Raw genomic sequence first — 16,089 nt, forward strand, 5'->3', positions numbered from 1 at the left:
TTAGCTCTTAGCTATCATGTATCACTTTTCAGAGCCCTTTAAGTTTATAAATATCCAGGTCTGGGGCATCCAATATAGGAAATTAACCTGCTGGAATGAGTCCAGAGGAGCCACTGAGAAGCTGAAGCACCTCTGTGGTGAAGACAGGCTGAGTCAGGGGGGAAAGGAGAAGGCTCTGGGGAGACCTTAGAGTACCTTCCAGCACCTAAAGGGGCTACAGCAGAGCTGGAGAGGAATTTTGACAAGGATAAGGGGGGATGGCCTTAAGCTGAAGGAGAGAAGATTTAGATTAGATATTAGGACAATTTTTTTTCCTCTAAGGATGGTGGGGCATTGAAAGATGTTGCCCGGAAGGGTTGTGGACTCCCCATTCCTGGAAGTGCTCAAGACCAGACTGAGTGGGGCTTTGAACTGCCTGGTTTAGTGGAAGGTGTCCTTGCCCATGGTGGGGGGTTAAACCACATGTGGATGCTGGTTCCTTCCAGCCCCAAACCTTCTGTGGTTTTGTGATTTTGCATAACTGCTAAACAGCTGTTTGCCCCCCAGCCTGTACTGATGGATTTTCCATCCTCAGCACAGGACACTGCATTTGTCTTTGTGTCAGCAGGAGATTCCTGTCAGCCTGTAGCTGCAGCTTCTCAAGGTCACCAGCTCGTCAAGCTCTCCTCCTAGTTTGTTCCTGTAAGCCACATCTCAGGGTCTGACAGACTTCAGCCCACAGGGAAATCCTGGTCCAGTGTATTGATGCAGATCCCAGCTGCTGTGACCCTGCTCTTTTTCTCTGTTGCAATGAGTGCTCATAGTTGAAACCTTTGTGAGTTGCTGTTTCTCTGCAGAAACTCAGAAAATCCTGAGTTGCTTTGTTCAATTTCTTCTCGATTCTGCTGGTGTCAGGAGCTGTAGGATGCCTCTCTTTCCCCTGAGAACTTGATTTAAAGGTGCAGGGATGATGATGAGGTTTTATGCTACTTAGGGTGAGTCAGTTCATACCTACTGAAAACCCTCTAAGCTGCTTCCTTGCCTCTGCCCTTTTTCCTTGGGACCCACAAAGTGGGAGCAGCTGCTTTGCATGCCCGGTGCTCAGCAGATATCACCCACATTGCTGTGTGTGACTACACACCAGCAGCAGCTGTGGGCCAGACAACGTACATCAAAGGGAAGAATAAACTATACTGGAGTTTCTGGTATCAGTGCTTCCCTCAGTTTATCTACTCTAATATTTTCTATTGAAAAAGAGGTGACAAAGAAAATCAGAACTTTGAAAAGTGACTGAAAAGTCATCATGCACTATTCAGATGAGCAGTATGGTTACTGGATATTATGTTCTGGTCTTGCTGACTGAAACCACACAGCTACCCTTAGTGGCCTAGTGTATTACACTTTGGCTCTTTTAATAACAGGTTTTTTATCTCTTGCATTCAGTGGTTAATGATATTTGTACAAGAAAAACTGCTCCTTGGTCTTCAAAACAATTTTACAGTACTGTGTTCATCAACACTGAAAACTCAATGTGAGTCACTGTACTTAAAAGATACTGAGATGGAGAAGTAAAACAGTAACAAATGGAAATTAAAAGGGGTAGAATGTCTTTTTTAATAGCTCTGAGGGATGATGTGCTTATGTAGTAATGAAAAGTTACAGCTTCTCATTCTTTTTTATTTGAGACAGTGAAATTGCATCTGGAATTTCGGAGCAAAGAGTGAAGCACTTCCACAATTCAGAGACACCATATTAAACCTTCCATCTCAGTAGCTACTTTTTCTATTATTTGGTAGTCTATACAACATATTATTGTATTCCTTTGGGAATTCAGGTGTGACTTCCAGAGGAATTTAAGAATTTTAGTACTGATGCTCTGAGTTCCTTTGGGAAGCTTAGGTAACTCAGACTTCAACATTAAGAACTGAACCATATGTTTTCAAAATTCTATCCTGTTGCTCCAATATACCTGATGCTAGAGCTTTGTAACCATGTCATAGTAGTTCAAATTCAAAACCTGAATTCCTTCCAGAACCACATTTTTACCTTTTAGGAAAGTTTAAGATCTTGTTTTCTATCTGATAGAAAACAGTAACAATGGAGGTACTCGAGGGAGTACAGGGATTTTTCTTGTGTTTCTATAACTTAGAGTGCTGCAAAACAGTATTTCAGGATTTCAGATTTGCAGAGTAATAAGAACTAACCTGCCTCTGACTGACCAGGTCCTCATCTGGAATCACCTCACCTTATCTCCTGGGTTTAGTTCTGGGGCCTTCACTTAACTTTGAGGGGCTGGAGCTTGTCTAGGGAAGGGAACAGAGCTGGGGAAGGGTCTGGGGCACCAGGAGCAGCTGAGGGAGCTGGGGTGGTTGATCTCTGAAAAGGAGTCTTGGGGGAACCTTCTCACTTGTACAAATACCCAAAGGAGGTTGTAGGCAGGTTGGAGTGGAGCACCTCTCCTGAGTAAGGAGTGCCAGTGATATCAAGGACTGCTTCTTTAACATCCCCGATGAGCACATGCCAGGACCAGAGGGCCCTGGCTCAGTGTGCACCAGCTGCTGAGGGATGCTCTCAGTGCAGGTGACTCTGGGTGGGAGCCCTGGGGGAGAGGCTGGGAATTGCCTCCCTTTGGCTAACAAAGGACACCTATGGCTCCTGTGACCCTGTGGCTCCCGTGCTTGCTTCATTCAGGATCCCTCATTAGAAGCACCGGCTTGAGCTGTCATTTTGTTATTCAGTTATTACACCAAGAGTAAATAATTTTAAGGATCTGGATGGTTGAGACTCTGCTGTGGGAACCCAGAACTTGAGCTGGTAAACTCAAGCTTAAGCTGGAAATCTGGGCTGGCTCTGAATATGGGGTGGCCTCTTTCACAGCTCAGCAAGTGCTGGTGTGGCTCCTGGATACTCTTAACACAGAGGAGGTTTAGATTGGAAGTTAAGAAAAATATCTTTGAAAAGATGGTCAGTCATGGGAACAAGCTGCTCAGGGCAGTGGTGGAATCACTGTGGCTGGAAGTGCCCAAAAGCTGTATGGATGTGGCATTGGGGAATATGGTTTAATGGTGACCACGGTGGTGCTGGGCTACTGGTTGGACTGGGTGGTCAGAGATGTCTTTTCCAACCCTAAGAATTCTATGGCTCTGTACCAGCTTTCCTTTCAGAATGTGAGTAGTGATAGCCTCACAATAAAATCAGTTTTAAACTGAGGAATTTAAGAGGCAATATAGCACTCCATAGAAAATAATTTAGAGAGTCATCAAGAAAATAAGAGAAGGGTTTCTAGGGGTTTCAAATTTCATTGCTCTTTAGTGCCTTTCCATTGGGCCATTTTTCACATCTGGTGTGAAATCCAGCTGAAGGCAATTTGAATGATTACATTTGCCACTGTCTGTTACCTCAAAGGCCTCCCCTGCAGCATGCTGTTGTCAGCTTCAGCTGAGGAGCTGGTGGGTTAATGAGGGAGACTCAAATACCTTCTGATCCAGACAGGTGGTATTCCCAAACCACACAGAGCTGGCAGGACAGCACAGGGAAGCTCTAGCTGCCACTGTCTGCAGATGGAATCCTTTGGTACCCAGAGCTGTCAGTCCAGAACTGCTCATGAACTCTGAGATCAGGGTATAGAAAGGGAAGCAAGGACTTCAAAGCTATGTTGTGCTCTGAGTTTTTACATGCAGCTTGAAGATCCCAGTATTTCTGAATATGCATGTCTTTAATCTAAACACCATATGGTTTTGCTGACCTATGCAATGTTGATATTTCTACCCTAATTTGTATGTGTTTCTCTGTGCACTGCCTGGTTTGGTTCTAGGAAAATGGTTGGAGTGCTGCTGAGTCAGTGCAGCTGGGATAATGAGTCGACCTACTTTTCCTGTCTCATTGGGACATCCATGCGTTATTGGAAGAAAAAATTAATTGCTACAGATAATCCTTTCCACGGTAAAGTCAATGTGGAAAATCACTTCACCTATCACTGTATTTGTCCCCAGCCCCATCCATAAAAGCAGCCTACAGCAATTATACAAGGAACAGCACTAGCTGAGAAAAACATTAAAGTAGTATTCATGTATAACAACTGTGCAGCGCAAGGTCATAAAGCAAGTACACAAGGCACCAAAGGGTGGGCTGCAGCAAACTACTTTTTGTAAAGTTTGAAAAGGAATGGTGAATAAGTGGAAAGTCTTAATTCATGCAGTATTTTTGATACAAGATATTCACTTTTAAAATGACTGAGGATCTATGTAAAAAAAAATAAATCTTGATTCTTGTTTGCAAGTCTTTTATGTGCTGGCTTTAAGGAAAAACACCGGGTTCTCTTATTCCATGTGTATTCTGTATTGTGTTGCAAAAACTACAATTTATTTCAGTAAAATAAGTCTGGAATCGGGATGACTTCCAGGTTCATGAAGTTTTATACATTTAGTTACGCCTTGTGCCAACTACACCTGACAGAATTTACCACTTTATATGAGAGTTTATCTGACTTTGTAGAGTTTTTTCAGCCACAGAACTCACCTATGGTAATGCTGGTGGGAGAGAGCACCAAGACTTAGCATAGCTTTTTGATAGTGATAGGCACACCATCAGTTTGGGGATTTCTGTGCTGTGTGCCTGCTCAGATTCATCCCTAAAATAGTCCTGGGATATTTGCCAGGTCCAGGGAGCCATGTCCAGTTTCATGCAGAGGTACTGGCTCAGGTCCTGGCAGCAGTGCAGTGCATCCAGCACACCCAGTGTGCTACCCCAGGGCAGTTATCCCTCCAGTTCTGGAATGAGGTTTATGGTGGACTTAGCTGAGCTGTCCCAGCGTGGTGCATCCTCACACAGTCATGAAATATCTATAACAGGATCTATGCAGAGAGATCCCAGCATCTTGACTACCCTGATCAGGCAAGGGAACAAACCTAAGCTGGTGTGAAACATTGTGCTCTAGAAGAGAGGACATCAAAATTATTAAAAAAGAAAAAGGTGGCCAAAGCACAAGAGTTTGTATGGAAATGTGGGCATGAAAATTACCTGGATGGCAGCCATTTCACTGCTGAATTCACCCTGGTACCCTGTGTTTCTAGAGCTCATAAAAGGGTATAAATTAACAATGCCAGCTGTCTGCATGGAGCACATTTCTGGTATTTGCTATGTAACAGTGTCTTTCCTACAAAGCTACTCAATTTTCTGTGCTATGGGCAGAGCTCTATGTTCCTGCCATGCTACCAGAATATCTGCTGCTCTCCTGCCAGCAGAGTCTGGCAGCAAACCCAGTGTGCCTGGCACAGGGAGATCAGTGCAGATTTTCTTCCCTGTGTGGAGCAGGTTTGCCTGCTGCTCTGAACACACCTGGGCCATGAACCCTCATGGTGGGACCTGCGTGGAAGAAAGAGGCTGCTGCTCATCCATTCTTTTAGCAGATGTAATTGCATGGGTTTTAACAGCTTAAAGCATCTCTTGGGCACTTTATACCCATGTGCAATGGTCCCTGGGCTGCTGGTGTAGAGTGTTGGGATACTGGTCCTTCCTGGCTCACCCCATGATCTCTGAGCTTGTCTTTCTCCTGAAAGCCTTTACCTGGGTGAGGAGTCACAGCCTTCTCTGTTCCTATCAGTGATTCACTTTATCTGTGTCATCTGTCCTCCCTCTGGTAGGAAAGGGGCAGATATATGTTTTTTTATCTCCAGGGACTACTTAACTGATGCTGCATTTCAGCATTGAATATTAAAGTTGCAGAGATGGTTTATGTAGCAAAACAATAAAGGGCTCATAATTCTGCCTCACATGAGAAATAAGACGACCACACAGTTTAAAATAAATCTTCAGCTAACTCTAGACATATGTAAAGTTGCTCAATATTATTAGTTTTGCTCTTCCACAGATGCACAGTCATTTTTTTCATTCTCCTCTGAGATTTCTGCCTGCAATTTCTCTCTAAACTCAGCATTAGATATTCTGTTTCAATGCAGTCCTGAAAATTGTGCATTTCTTTATTTTAACCCACGTTTCAGACATACTGAAACATGCTCTTGGACACTACTTCAATTGGAAGATTTAAGGCTCTTATAAGTGAACCCTCTTCCTGCGCTAGAATTGGAGAAACTATGATGGGGAAGAAAACTGCTCATTATTCATAAGAAAAACATATTTCCAATTAAAATACGTTCATATAGTGAATAACTGTAGATTTCAGTATTCATTTTCTGTTGATTTCCATCCTCCCAAAACAGACATACTCTTGCAAGTATGAGCAATCCTGGAGCTGCAAAACTGTAATATTCAGTATTATTTGGGAAATAATGCTGGTATTTTTGTTTGAATTCTGTTCAAGATTTCACTTGGGCTGTATGCTGGTGGATTAGCATCATAATAGGAATGAATGCACACATCAAGTGCATAGAAGAAATGACAGGTAGACATGCAGCAAATACACTTTGGGTTTTCTGAATGTGAATCGTTCACACTGTCTGGAAGTGTTAATGAACCCCACAGACCTCTCTAAAAAAGGTGGCACTTCAGAAACACAGCCAGGATTCTGTGGAAGGAGAAGATTCTGAAACTGACCCATATTAGGGAAATTACTTGAGATGACATTTAGTTCTTCAGGCCTGAGGTGTATTTTAATCCTATGAGGATTTAATCAATGTTATGGATGCATATAAGGAAAGAAGAAATAATTTTGGATAAAGAATGCTCATGGTGTGCTCTCCATGACTTTGGCTAAATTCAGTCACCCTTCATGAAAGCTAAATCTAATTAAGGTATGTTTTTCCCTTACACTTTCACTGGTCTGCTTTTATCTTTTAAGGTCAGTACAAGGTAAAGTTATCCTGCTTGTACGTAAAAATGTACTTTCTGTCTCTTCATGCATTTGCAAGAGAAACTCTTGTTTTATTTATTAGGTTTTGAACCTTGTCATTATTTCTACAATATTTTTTCCTATTTGCATATTTTTCAGTGATAGTTTGTATTTGGAAGCATTTGTATTTTCAAGAGCAACTGCAATGCAGTCTGTTTAAATGCATTGCAAAGCATGTTTGGCGTGATTGCAAAGAAAACACAGTCTAATTGTAAGATATTCCACTTATTTTTAATTGAAGTACTGGCACTACAGTTATGGTGAAGTGTAGCTGTCAGGTGCTCTGATGGGTAATGTGTCATTATACATGCACTGAGTTTTCCTCAGTAAAGCCAGATAGAACAGTTACCAGACAGCTAGAGAGAAATCACACTACTTGTAGTTTCTGGGCACTATAAGAGAGTGTTTCCTCCTAAATTTTGTTACTTATGATACTGATAATAGGAGCATTAGGCTTGGGTCTGATATATGCTTACCAAAAATTATTGAAAATACATATAAAATTATTGAAATGGAAAGTTTTTCTTTGTTTGTCTTGATTGCTAAGAAGTACTTTTATGTTGGTTCTTTCACTTTTCTATGTGCATCAAATTTTCACTTTGCCTTTTTATTTTTTCTCAATTATGTAAAATGTTCCTTTGGGTCTTTCAATAACAGTTCTGTAAGAGGATAAAACAATGTTTAAAATCTCTCTAGCCATGAAATGATCCATTTGTCCAAACAAAAGGCCAATGTGTTACATTCTTCGGTGGTGCAGTATTTTTTTAATGTTTTCATTAAAAAACATGCTTAACTAATGAAATTTAAAATTAAGACTATAAGTATTTAAATAACCTAATATTTAACTTTTCTATTCTAGATACGCCTTATGCCCACTTCACTAGAATTCCAGTCTCATTAAAAGATGAATTTATAATGAAGCTGAAGGAAACCTGTTATGTTTGCATGACAGGCCTGTTTGCAAAGCTATCAGGAATTTGACAGATCTATCACAGTAGTTCTTGCAACTCATGCTACTACATGTACAAACCATAGTTCCAGCTATTGGAGCTATTCTTAGAGTAAAACATCTTTGTGTTTCCCCTAGCTCTATTTGTATCTTATTAAAGAAGAAAAAGTTCTGGCATCCTGTTTTCCTTCTGTCACACCCCCATTCTGTGTGATCTCCTTCCTGTGACACTTGGAGAAAAACTTTTCTCCAGAGCTTTAGACATTTTCTTGCTTACAGAAGAATTTATAAAGGAGTATTTCAGAAAAGGCTTCTGGACTCGTGAATCTCTTCCTGGATGCAAACTTATGCTCCTGATTGTTGAGATACTCAGAACAGTATTACTCAAAATCAGCTTCATCTATTATTTAGGTATTGATGAGACCCAAATTCCTCCCCTGTATTTTAGTGGGCTGGGTGAAGAGTTAGTTATGGAGACTGAGAGGCAGAAAAAAATGTGGTGCTCTTATAGTGCATTGTCAGGAATACAGAAATGATTTCCTGGGGAAGGAGAATCAATTGCATTGTCTGAAGCCCCACACTGAATGACAGTGATTCTTCCAGAGCACACAGAACTGTGCAATTAACATTAATAATGTAGGGCATTAAACATTTTGAAATTGATTATACAGTACCAGATCTTAAGGCTTTTATTTTATTACTTCAACAAGTTCCTAGTTTAAATTTGTCTTTAAAAATACTGATACTCAATTGTATGCACAGCTGGTCTGTGTAACAACCTGCTCCTTTAACACTCTGCCTCTTATTCCCTTCTCATTCATCGCTCTACCCCTTGCATATCTCACCTTAAATTAACTTCCAAACTCCTGAGGGCTGGTAGTGAAACAGAAATTGTATTTGGATTTTTCAGCACTTTCAGTAAATGTAAAATGTGTAAGGGCTCTGTGTGCCCGCTGTGAAATGATGAGGGAGGAATGACCAGGAAATACTTTATTTTAACAGGAAGGAATGACCTGTGGGTGATTCCAAAGAAATGTTACACTGTTTAACAAAGTGTTACTCTCTGATGTGACTGAAGATGTAAGTTGTGCAAGTTTTCCTGTTCAGCAAAGCAACAGGGCAATTGATATGTTAGCTGCTGCAAGAGCTGGGACAATTTGCTGCCTGGAAGGAAAATTTTTGAGCACTAATTAAAGCTCCCTATTTTACAATCTTTTCTATGGTTTTATTTTTAATTTGTGTGAATGTACTAAAAACTGAAAACGCTTATCTTGACATTGTAGCTTGTATCTTGTAGAAGAGTTACAATTTGAGAGCCTCTGATAATATCACAGCTCTGCCAGCTGAAGGGCATGAAGGGTGTTGGCTGGAGGGGGAAGTGTAAATTCAGGTTACGCAGCAGCCACTGAAACAGAAGCAGAGCTGCTTCTCCCAAATCCTGGTATTTGCTTCTTGAAGGTGTTGACTATCACAGCCAAACTCTTTTTTTAGTGTTTTAGGAAGAGGTGCTGCCCTGGAGCGATGGGTGTTTTTCAAACATGGCATATTTGAGTGTGATTACCATGTTTGCGCTCCTCTTGCTAGTGAGGAACTTAACCAAATCAGCAAGGGTTTAGCATTTCACTGTTTCATAAGTTGTTGGCAAGGATTCAGAGGTCGTGAAGGGCAACTAGGAAAATTGAAGGTGTTCAAGGACTAAGAGAAGAGCAAGGTTCTTGCTTGGCTGTCTGCTTGAAAATGCAGAGGAAATGTACAGGGAAAAAAATGGTGCCATATGGGGACTACACCATGTAAGTATAACTGTGCTGAATTGCATTCCAGAATAAATAACCCACATCTGCTTCATGATGTTTGTAGTTCAGTGTGGCCACAGCTGCATCTAGATGTTTAGAATTCTGATATTATTTTTAACTGACTAGAGCAATCTTTAAATTGGGTAAGTATATGAGCAGATTGAATGTACTTGTCCCATTTTACAAGGAAAATTGTTCTTCAGCTTCAAATTTTAGGGATATATACTAGGATTACTTTACCAAATTACTATTATGATTTATAAAACATAACAATATCATTTTGCTATAAAGTTTATATTAAAATATAGTTTGTATTTTCCTTCTGGAAACTTAGTGTAACTAGACGATGCTACATTAGTTGGTTTCTGTTCACACTTTTCTTATTTTTTATTTTTTTAGTGAAAAATGCTGCCTAATCTAGATTACTTTCATTACAATCCAAATAGATTTTTATTTTTTTAGAGTATCATGTAAAGGAAATGAAATGATGAAAGAAACACCCTATCTGGCTGTTAAGGTCATGACTTTTATGCAGTGTTTTCATTTGAACAATCAGAATTTATGCTGTATTTTAAGGAGCTTATTTAATTATATGGTTTGCAATTTAGATTAGTTTATCCCTGAATTTTCCTCTAAAGTTATATAATGTCTTCAATTACACAAAAAGCTAATAAGCAATTAGTCCATTTTGCACACATAAAACCTGTGGGTGAAATGCAGTAATTTGTAAAGTACTTGTAATAAACCCTATATTACACTAATGAAATAATTAAATATCTCCATTATAGATTTAATCAGAGATTTTGTAGTGTACTTATTTTTGCTGCATACAGATAAAATGGGAGAGGGTATTCTATTTTGCCATTTTTTATGGGTGGATTTTTTGTTTTCGATTCTGCAAGCATGCCTTTCTTAGACTTTAATGAACAAAATATTTGAAAACTACAGGTGAATCAGGGATAAGGTGAACAGCTGATGAAACTGTGGAGTGAGAAAGGGCAAAGTGCTTTTCATGGAAATTGGGAGCATCTCAGGGTGCCAACAGTCCTGTACAAAAAGGAAATACAAATATTCTTATATTTAATCCAACCGTTAGCCTGGAAATTCCAGCACAAAACTTTAAAGCCCTTTCAGGGCTGGTTATGCTGAGCTGCCAGAGTTGAGCTGTGTGACTTCACCTCCCTGCCCTGCTACATCTCTTGGATAGCAGGAGATTGGTATAGGGAGAAGAGCACAGGGTGATTGTTACAGGGTGAAAATGTAACTGGGAGATTGTTACAGGGTGAACATTCCTCTCTTCAGGGTGAGGGTGATAAACTGTCTCATCAAGTGAGAGTGTGGTCTGGGAGAAATGAGTGTAGAGGCCTTTGAGACATGTCACAAAATCCATGTGAGAAACAAAAGTCATGGAGGGATTGTCACAGGATGAATTTTATAAATTCGATGGTTAATATGGTCTTTTTTCTTTTGCTTTTTCAATACACTAGGTAAATATTCTCCTAACTCTGTAAAAATGACTTTTTTTGAGTTGGAGCCAAAAACTAGCCGAGCAAAATATTTTGCTCCACTGCTGTCCTTAGAGCAGACACAATTCAAGTGCCTTTCAAAGCAGGAGCATCCAATTACCTAGAGTCTCTCAGCTGCTTGCAGGATTTCTTCTGCTGGACAGAAGCATGTACAAAACCATCCCCATTCCCACTGCTGCAGCTCTGGGGTGCATAACAGAGATTTTATTTTCTATATCTAATTTTTTTAGCCTTTTAGTCCTTTCTGGGTCCTCTGAATAATTTATTTCCAAACTTTAAATCTGTAAAAACATTGTGTGATGCTTTGGAGTTCTATGATCACCTTGTCGCTGGTGCCTCTGCTCCCCACACTGGAAGGTGCAGCAGTGCTGCTTTCTGCTCAGCCCCGTGATGTGAGCACTGGCTGAGGATAATGCAAGGGCCATCACCTCCCGTGCTCCCATCCTGCAGTGAATCCACTCTCATTCTGGTGTCTATTCCTGCTGTGAGCAGATTCCTCCCACGCAATGCCAAAGCTATCTCAGAGTGCTGCTCCTTTCATCAGCATTTCCTTTTTGTTGCCCATTTGGGTTCTGCAACTCTTCTTGCCTCTAAGTCCTTTTCTCTCTTTTCTTTTTTTTTTTTTTTTTTTTTTTTTAGTTCTCTTTATATTGCTCTTTCTGTTTACAATGGGATGCACTTCTCAGTCCTCAGGAATACATTTCTTTTATGTTCTTCATTTTTACCCTCAAGCTCAGAATTTGATGCTGATTGTTTTAGCCTTAGTACTTCATTGTGCTTAAGCAGCTGCTCAGATTTAAGTGTAAGAAGTTAAACTATTAAAATTTTAACACATGCTTTTCCCAATGCAGAATGGATGGCACCTTTAGCATTTTCGTGAATGGCAGGCTAAAAGCCTCAATATGAATATAAGTTTAAATAAATCTGAAGTGAATATTGAGGACATGTGTATAATATATATGTATTTAAGTGCTTTCCTATGCATAGGTATTTTCCCCTGATTTGAAGTTCTTCCCAAGAAGAAACATAGTCTTGTTTCTCTAATTAACTGCAGTTACTGGCTGGAAAAAAGATATAGTACTTTTGCAGCTAATTAGGGGAGGGTGTTTTGCTAGTTCACTTCTCTGTTTTCTCATTAGACAGGCATCTATTCATCATTCTTGGGTTCTGTAGACAAGATATTTCTGCTGACTTTGTGCAATTGTAACTTATACAGAGCTGGCAGCTAAACCTTAGTTAAAGCATTACTTTGTTGTTGGATGCTATTCCTGAACTGCTCTTGTTAAAGAAAGGGTATATATATATATATTTACTTACCTCTTTCAGTGATGTAAGAGAGCATTTGAAAAATAAGGGCCATAACTGTAAAATTAATGTTTAAAATTAGCTTTTAAGACAGTCTTATTGCACATTATTTCTATATGCACTGAATATAAAACTCTCCTACCCCAAATTTTTTGAATACTCTGCTTTACTTCCTTGAAAATATTTGTTTATGGACAGCAGAAAAATCAAAATAAGTTCATACTATAGCAACAGAATTAATAAAAAAATCAAGTTGAAAAATTCTCTGAAAATATTTCATCCTGATTTGCTTTGAAAATCTTGCTTGTCTGAGTAGAATGACTGGAAAGGGGTATTGTGCAGGAAAAGCCCTGTTATGAATGCATGAATTTTTTGAAGTTATTTTTGAATAGATTGATTCATATTCAGATTAGCTTCCTGCCAGATGGAGGGAATTTACAGTAAATCAGTTCTTGGCAGGAGAGAAATAAAAAATGAACAACATCTGCTTATTTATAAAAGTTGTCCTATACTTTTCTATATTGGTGGGGCACAAATTACCTACCCAAAAAAGTTTTATGACCAATAAGCTGTGGAATGTTAAAACTTACAGGGATGAGAAGGTATTTGTGCTGACAAGAGAGGCTGACAGCAGAGCAGGTTTACAGATTGTTCACAGCACCTTTGCACAGCACAGCCACTGCTGCTCAGCACCTCTGTCTGCTGAGCTCCTGCTCCAGCTCTGGGCCTTGGTGCAAGAACAGCCTTGCAGTTGCCAGAAGTCATTTTAGGCTGTGATCTTGCAGATGTGTTTCTGTAAGCAAACTCAAAGTCAAACATTCCACATCCACAGAGGAGGAAGGCTCATGAGTATGCAAACCCTTCACAGCCTCCTCTTGACCCATGCAGATCAAACTGTCCTGTGGTCCTATTAATATTTCTGTTCCCAAGTTCATACTTGATAAGTTGGGTATTGGAGAGCTCAGATATTAGGTCAATATATTTGACTGCTCCTTTGTAATGACCTTTTACTGTGATGGGTGTGCTTGGGTTTTTAATAAGCACTTTGTTTACACTATTGACATTTTAATGTACATATACATAGAAAGAGAAAGCACGGGCCTCCTCAGTGTCATTGATGTCCAAGTACTGGCTCAAAGCTGCTGCAGCCAGAGGTTAGATGACTGAAGCAGGAGTTAACAGCATCCTTCTGGTATGAATAGCTCACAGCAATCTTTCAGTAACTGCAGCTCATGATCAACAAAAGCTGGAAGCAACAGGCAATGACAAGGCACAGTCATATTTCCCATACCTAACTGTGTTTACCAAAAATACCATGCTGTTCTCTACCCACATATTTCTAAGTAGAAATAGCTGTAGAATGGTATTTTGTTGTGAAGTTTAGTGATAAGACGTCCTTGGAATGTTGATAATTTATTTTCTTTACCTCACTAACCAGTAGATTCCCAAAGGAACACCTGGGCAGAGGAGCAGAGTGGAGACAAATGCACCATGGAGACTGGTCCATGCTCAAGGATCACTGGTAGCTGTTCAATATTTGTTAAGGGTGATCCTCAGCTGCAAATCACTTGAGCATTTAAAAAATCCTCAGCAACCTCCTGCTTTCAGGATGCACCCCCCCCCACCATTTCTGTGTGTGCTGTTGGCCGTGGCTGCTGAGTGGATCCCTGTGCTCCTCCTTTTCCAGCTCAGGAAAATCCCCATGCACTGCAATGCTCTGCTTTGCTGTGGGATGCAGCTGCTCAGGATCTGGTCACCTTGGTGAAAAGAGTCACAGCTCTCATGTCTTCGTGAGATTTACGTGGAATGTAATCCTCTATGGCAGATTTAAGATTGAAATTTTTTTTTCTCCTCTTATTTGTGAAATTCTATCATCCTGACCTAGAATGCCAGATATTTTGATTCCCCCCCAGTTAAAAATGTAATGATGTCAGATATTTTATCAGCAAAGCTACCAGGAGATATTATTGCTTTCTATTTTTCAGACACTGCCTGTCAAAGGACTTAGAATTGGCACTCTTGTCCTTGGCCAAAAAAATGCCAAGGTAATAATCTCAATGATGATAGCCAGAAATGTTGATGAATAAGGTCTGAAGTAATACAGTCATTAGATTACATTTCCTCTTTTCTGAATGTATATGTATATGCTATTTCTTCTTGGGTAGTAGAAAAAATGTGCTAATGTAATTTGAAAATTACACTGGGGAAAATGCATATTTTCAAATAATTCCCACTTTATGTTGGTGGTTGATATGCAGAACTTGTAGGTGTTCTATAAAATGACTGTATTTTGGAAACTAAATTTGAACTTTGAAGTGAATTAAAAGATTAGGCCATGATTAATGTTTAACTTATTCTGTAAAATGTATGTCTGTTAAGAAAGCAGCATTATAGAGTAGTCATTTAGCACGAAATTCAGTGAATTTAAATAGGTATAACTCAGCAGGGTTACAGCAAGTAAAGACCATGACTATGAAAGGTGAAGCAGAAAAATTTTGTAAGGACCAAAGAACAGTGGTAAATGAATAGAAGATGAAAATGTTGTTACTTTAGTTTTAAATTGCTTTGCAGGCCAAAGTCCTTTGTCTTTTAAATACTTGGATACGAGGGGTGATCCATGTGCTGGATGCTGCAGGGAAGGGGAGCTAAACAGGGTGTCCAGTGTTTGCAGGATCATGTCATCTGAAATGGAACCTATTCTGCAATTTCTCCTTATAGATTTAAAACCTAATCCTCCAAGATCCACACATCCAAACCTCACAGCAACTTTTCAGGGGAATTTGTTACCTTTTAGAGAAATATACCTACATATATTTCAAATATGTAGGTGCTGAAGGCAACACCAGAAAGAGGTAGGCAATGCTTCTCCATCATGTACCTTCAGCCTAAAGTTGCCAATGTTATTCACATTTTATGGCAGTGAAATGGAGTCAAATAACTGCACCCACTGCACCCAGAGCTGCAGGAATGTGTCTATTGTGCTCCAGTGTGTGGTTTGGTTTGGTGTTTTCCATCTATGTCCAATTTTTTTTCCTGTTTCTCAGCCAAGTCTTGAACTCCTGCAAACCTCTGTTTACAAGAAATGTATTGAAACAATACTTGCACTTAAATATTGCAGGTGATTGTTTTTGCCCTCCTTAGGGACAAGAGAGTTGCAAGCAGTTGGTGCAATCAGCTCCTAAGCACATTTCCACTTTCACAGTGTGTAGTTATGAACACAAAAGAAAAGGGGAGGAAGCTGGGGACTTTCTGGTTAACAGCAATTTTAATTTTTTGTGTGTTTCTGAACATTAGATTTTTGCTGAAGACCCAGACACTGTAGGCTGTGCAGTAATTATTTAGTATTCTATCAGGGAACACAAAACACATCACTGACCTTGAGTATCTTAGCAATTGTATTCAAGAAAATGAAAATTCATTTATGCAAATAATAAAGGACAATAATTAGATAACATATAATTTAATGCTTGGAAGATTTCTAAAAATTAATTTGAAGCTACTAATGGTGTAAAATGTCAATTGCTTTTCACAAATGTGTGTTTTCTTACAATTTGTTCAAGGAGTTTAATCTATACATTTTGCATATGTTAATTCAAATCTTCCTTCAGTAAAGTGCTGGAGCACATCAGCATTTCAATTAGGAAACATTCACTGATATCAGGGCAATTATTTACCTGAAAAATCTCTCAG

Source organism: Passer montanus, unplaced genomic scaffold (assembly GCF_014805655.1).
Source record: "Passer montanus isolate IOZ18808 unplaced genomic scaffold, ASM1480565v1 scaffold38, whole genome shotgun sequence".
Taxonomy (NCBI): domain Eukaryota; kingdom Metazoa; phylum Chordata; class Aves; order Passeriformes; family Passeridae; genus Passer; species Passer montanus.